The sequence below is a fragment of the Gavialis gangeticus genome, unplaced genomic scaffold, assembly GCF_001723915.1.
Source record: "Gavialis gangeticus isolate Ggan-Ray unplaced genomic scaffold, GavGan_comp1, whole genome shotgun sequence".
In the NCBI taxonomy this organism is placed as follows: domain Eukaryota; kingdom Metazoa; phylum Chordata; order Crocodylia; family Gavialidae; genus Gavialis; species Gavialis gangeticus.
In genome coordinates, this window is record NW_017728992.1 from 114,032,893 (window position 1) to 114,038,943 (window position 6,051).

Consider the following 6,051-nt stretch of genomic DNA (forward strand, 5'->3'; position numbering starts at 1 on the left):
TAGAAAAAGTCCTTTGTAAGTCCAGCAAGCTGGGAGCCTGGGCTCCCTCAGGAACACAGAGCTGACAGGTAACAGAAGCTTTAGAAAAATAACATTGAACTGGATACCTCTAGAGTAGTCCATTTCTTATTCAATACCGTTCTTGGCACCCACCATTTATTGGATTAGAGATCCCAGAGGAAACATGCCCAATCATTCTGTTCAATAGCCATTAATAGATCTATCCTCTATTCATTTATTCCATCCCTTTTTGAACGTGCCTAAGCTATCTTCTTCCACTACCATCTACAGCAACAAATTCCACAAATTAACAATGCATTGCATAAAACTTGTTTTCCCTTGTTAGTTTTAAATTTGGCTCCCTATTATTTCAGGGACACCCCCTAGTTCTAGTATTCCATGACTTGGTGAATTGTGTTCACATAACTGAGGGTCCCTCTCCCTCCCCCTCCCCCCCCCCCCCCCCCCCCCCACAGTGCATTACCTTGCATTTGCCAACATTTGAAGTTCATCTGCTTTTTTTGTTTGTTTGTTTTTGCTCACTTATTTAGCTTGGTGAGATTGTGCTGCAGTTCACTTCCATCAGCTTGGGACTTATCTGCCCAGAATAATTTTGTATCATCTGCAAATGTGGAGATTTCACTGAGTAGCCCCATTTCCAGGTCCTTGATGAAAATGTTAAATAAAATATGGTACCGGTACAGAACTTTTCACCTCCCTCCATTCTCAGATGTGATCATTTAGTCCTACCCTTTGCTTCCTATCTTTTAACCAGGTCTCCATCCACAAGAGAACACTCCCTCCAGTCCTGTGGCAATGGAGTTTAAGTCTTTCATGATGGGTCATGCTAAATGCTTTTTGAAAATCTAAATGTATTATATAAACTGGACCCCCCCCTTGTTCACATGCTTGTTAACAGCCTCAAAAAACTCCAGCACATTTTGGAGGCAGGCTTTCCTTTAAAAAAAACTTTCAGGGATGGAAGTGAGACTCACTGGTCTATAGTTTTCAGGATCTCCTTTGGAGCCCTTTTGAAGATGGACATTCATCATCCAGTCCTTTGGTACAGAGGCTGTTTGTAACTATAGGTTACACATTATTGCCAACAGTTCTGCAATTTCCCCTTTGAGTTCCTCCAGAACTATCAGGTGAATACCATCCAGGCCTGGTGACGTATCAGTATTTAGTTTATCAACTTGTTCAATTAGTGAATATGATAAATAGGACTTTTTGCCATCTTGTACCATCTATACTTTTCCCAGAGCCTGACGAAGGGACTTCGATCCCAAAAGCTTGCAGAAAAGGACAATTTTCTTGCGATTTCCCAGATGGTCTAATAAAAGATATAGTTTTGGAACCAAGAGTTCTAGTTTTTTTTGTATGTCAAATTAATTTGTCACACTTGCAGCAGACATTATATATAACATTAAATTATATATAATGTCAATCTAATCATGCCTATGAAGAAACTGTGGTTGGATATCTGTGTAATGAGCCAGCCAGAGGATTTCACAGTATCATAAAGAAGTAGGGTTGGAAGGAACCTCCAGAAGTCATTATGCTTGAGGCAGGATCATCCCTATTCAAACCATTATCTAGAACCCATGATCTAAACTGTACATAGCACTCTGAACTAACACAAACTTAAGACCCTAAACTGCCACAGGTAAATCAGGGGAACCATGGCAGCTAGTGTTCTGTGTCTATGAAATGTTGTCTACACAGGCTCTCCTGAGCATATATTGAGGGCCACACTGCCTGCTACAGTGGAAGACAACCCCCCTCCCCCTCAGTCCATACAAACCCAACCATGAGGTAAAATTTCTTCCTGAACCCAGATATGGTGATCGGTCTGATGCTGAGGGGCAAGACCCTCTAGCTAGGAACCTCTGGCACACCCCAGTTAAAGTCCCAGGCCTTGTCTTTAGCCAACACCCAGTGCCTCTGAGGAAGGTTTAAAAGCACCCTGACACATGTAGCAGAAAGGGAGGTGTGGGGGCAACCAACAAAGCCAGGAAGCATTGGAAATACCCATAGTCGAACATAGGCATATCTACACCTAGATCTTCCCCCACCAGTAGCTGTTCAACAGCTTTTTTAACACCTTCAGTAATGAAGAGTCTACAGTTTACCTAGGCAGCCCATTCCACTGCTTCACTATTCTAACATAGCAGAAGTTTTTCCAGATATCCAATTTAAACTTCCTTTGCTGCAACTTTAAGCCATTGGTCAATGCCCTCTTCTCTGCAGCAAGAAAGAAAAAAGTGATTTCTCTCTTCTTTCTGGCAGGCCTTCAAGTATTTGAACACTGCTTTCATGTCCCCTGTTAAGTTCCTTTTCCACAAGCTGAACATGCCTAGCTCCTTCAACCTCTCCTCATATGACTTGCCTTCCAAACCTTTGATCATCTTTGTTGCCCATCTCTGGACCCTCTCTAACTTTGTTACATCCTTTTTAAAATGCAGAGCACAGAACTACACACAGTACTCCAGATGAGGTCTACCCAGTGCCAAGTAGAGGTATTATCACCTCCTGTGTACTGCACCAAATGCTTTTATTGATGCATCCCAAAACTGCATTCACCTTTTGTGTGGCTGCATCACACTGCAGACTAGTATTGAGTCTGTGATCTACCAAGACTCCCAAGTTCTTTTCCATAGTGCTGCTGTCTAGCCTGGATCAGCCATTTTATGGAATAAGTCTGCTATGTCCCACTATGAAATGCTATTTGAGAGTGAAATAGTAACATTTTATTTTAAATATATATATTACAAACCACTGTAGTTAACATTTTTTTATATTGGTTGATCAGATTGTGACTGCTGGTGTTATGTAATAACTTGTGAAAGATGAATTTTAAAAATCCAGTGTTTCAAAGAATGACCTAAGGTGCTACATTATATGTGTCATTCATCTGTGCCTATAAAATTGAGCTAGGATTTTTTTTATATTAGTTCAATCATGAAAAGTCTAGAATGTTGTGTTTCTGGACATAATAGATTTATATTATAAATAGAATTTTCTGTAGGCTCTCTGTTGCTTTTACTTCTAATCTCACTAAGAAATGATGGAGAAAAAAAACATTAAAATGAGATTATTTCATATGGAAAGAGTTCCCCTTTTATTATTTTAAATAGAACTACTGGCCATATACAAACATAAGTACAATTAATAATTTAATATCCATATATTTCTACCTGCTGTTCCATTTTCTTTCAATCACTAGCTTCCTTCCTATCTAGGTCTTATAAAACTCTAAGGAATAGATTCACCTTTTAATTTTCCAGTGAGTGAGTTTTCTACATAAGAGCTCCAGAGTGCCAAAAATTTGAAAAGTCAAATTCCCTAGAGCAGCCTCATTTCTATAAAAGTCTTTGTGGAGAAAAGATAGGTCAAACTAACCATTTTAGCAAAAGAATATGGATTTTATAACTGTAATTACACATTTAAAATGATGAATCTCCAGGAAAATGTCTCATAGAACCAATCCAAATGATCTAGTGAATCAATATAAAACTAACTCAACAGCTTAGAAAACCATGTTACAATGCAACCAATGACTGAAGCCTAAGTGTTCTGGCTGATCTTGATTGGCATTGATTAGGAATCCACGTTTCAAATATAATTTTACCATGGGAAAATTATTTGTTTTGCAGCAGGAAAGTAAGATTTCATTCAGAGTTGTAAAACCAAATCCTCAACTCCAGGAGAGCTCTCTTTGGCATTAGCCAATGCTTTTTCAATCCGGGGCTCATCCTAGGAGTACCTTGAGGTTGTTCTAAATTTCTTTCTGATTGAAGCCCAGTGGGATACATTTTACAGTCTGAAAATGACTTAAGTACAGCTCTTGCTGAGTATGATCCAAAACATTGGGTCTCGTACCCCTGGCATAGGGGCAATAAGAAAACAAATTCTAGCTAGTTAAATATGCTTTCTTCGTCTCACTTGTACACAATGGGGTTTCTTAACCAACTGCTTAAGAAATTATTTGGGCCCCTTTTTGCCTATCTGGCAAACATCATCTACTCCTCAATATAAGAATTCTAATGAAGGATAGGTTCATAACATCTGAATTTATTATTCCCATTGAAGGACAAAGATATGATAAAAACAATTCAATGGCAAGTGTTGCTGATCTAGGCTCATTTTGGCTAAGTACAGACAGTAAAAAAGCCTGAGAAAGAATTGATCCAACCTTTGTGGGTTTCTCAAAGCTACAAAGATTTGATCAAGAGCAAATGTAATTCACATTTGTCCTTTGCTGGGGGAGTGGGGGGGGGGGGGAGGCAAGCAAATGCCTGCTCTTGCCAGGCCAGAAGGTGGCTCCCACACATTTCCCACCCTTCTGGACATCGCCAAAGGCAGCCAAGTCCAGCTGAGCAGAGCCATCCATGACTGGCTATCAGACAAACAGCCCTAACCCCGTGCTGTAACTGCAGACCCTCCCTGTGCCAAACCCAAGGTTTCCAGAACTGGTGGCTGGGGGCAGGGAGGGGAGAACAGAGACCCTGGCTCAGCCTGCCTAGTTAGGATCTGCACAGAGGGACCCTCACAATCGAGGTCTTTCCCCCCACAGGCCCACCCTCACACCAGACATGGCATCTCAGCTGTGGGAGCAAGGGGAAACAGAGCCTCTAGCCCTGCCTCCCCTCCCAACTGGGGTCTGCACAGTGTGGGGGACCCTCTGCAGGAGGAGGTTTTCCCTTTACACCCTGGCTTTCAAGCCCTCAGCCTGGCTGGGCAATCACTCGAGCCCCGCACCAGATCCAGCCTCTCAACCGCAGGGGGCAGGATCAGGGTATGAACCGAAAGGAGAAAGCTGAGGGGGAAGATGGCAGGGATCTATAAAATCATGAAGGGTGTGGACCGAGTGAACAGGAAACTGTTGTTAATCAAGTAACAGAATACTAGAACCAGGGGGCACCCCTGAAATTAGTAGATGACAGGTTTAAAACTAACAAGAGAAAGTACTTTTTTATGCAATGTTTGGTTAACTTGTAGAATTCCTTGATGCAGATGGTGGTGGAGGTAGATAGCATAGCCAGGTTCAAAAAGGGATGGGATACATGGAGGATAGATCTGTTAATGGCTATGGAACATAATGGTTGGAAATGTTTCCTCTGGCATATCTAATCCAATAAATGGTGGATGCCAGGAATAGCAGATGGATCATTCTAGAGATATCCAGTTCAATGCTCTTTCTCTCTTAAGCATCCACTCCTGTCACTGTTGGAGACAGGATACTGGGCAAGATAGAGCATTGGTTTGACCTATTATGCACTTCTTATGGTCTTATGTTCAGGGTAAAATTTAAAAATATTGTGTGATCAAGTGATATGCTATTAGTTGATGGCTGTTAGGTATAGTTAATATCGTATATATGTTTCCAGGTGAATGGTGTAATCCTAGTCCCCCTGAAGTCAATGGCATTTCTTTTTATGGGTAGGGGATTTCACCTGTTATCTCATCTTAAGTGAATATTTTTTCTTAAAGCAATTAGTGGAGTTTTCTTAATTAAAGTGGGAAAGAATATACTTCCCCCTCTACTAGCTTAAATAAATTATTAGTAGTTATTCCAGTAATAAGAGTGTATCCTTTTATGCTACAAGACCCTGCACAAGCTTCTAATAAGAAAGCATGTTGTCCAGAAGGATTTTTCATTATTTCTCAAATATCTTCTTAGAAGGACTGAGAGTAGAAACTTGGAATTTGATCGAGAACGTGCTGTTACAGAGGACTGCCTCAGAGTGCTTTAGTGAGATAAATTGTCTTATATTGTATAGGCCAAGGGATGATGTATTAGAAAGCTTTTTATTTGGTTTATCTGTATAAACAAAGAAGGTAGTGACTCACTAGAGAAGAAGACACTTATACTTAACACTGAAGCAATTACAAGTTAAATGTCTTAATTTCAAAATATTTATTGAGAGCCCCATGAAAAAGCTCCAAGTGTGGCATTGAAAATATATTCATCATTCTAAAATATTGTACTGTATCCCTGACTCTTTATTGTAATAACGTGATTCATTTTGAAGTATCCCCCCCCCCCCC

The 6,051-nt window shown here is 40.5% G+C and overlaps 1 protein-coding gene across 2 annotated transcripts in view; it reads left to right on the forward strand.

Moving 5' to 3' along the window:
• Positions 1-6,051, forward strand: part of SNTG1 (syntrophin gamma 1) — a 464,795-nt gene that overhangs the window by 219,034 nt on the left and 239,710 nt on the right. The gene's annotated exons all lie outside the window — the stretch shown is intronic.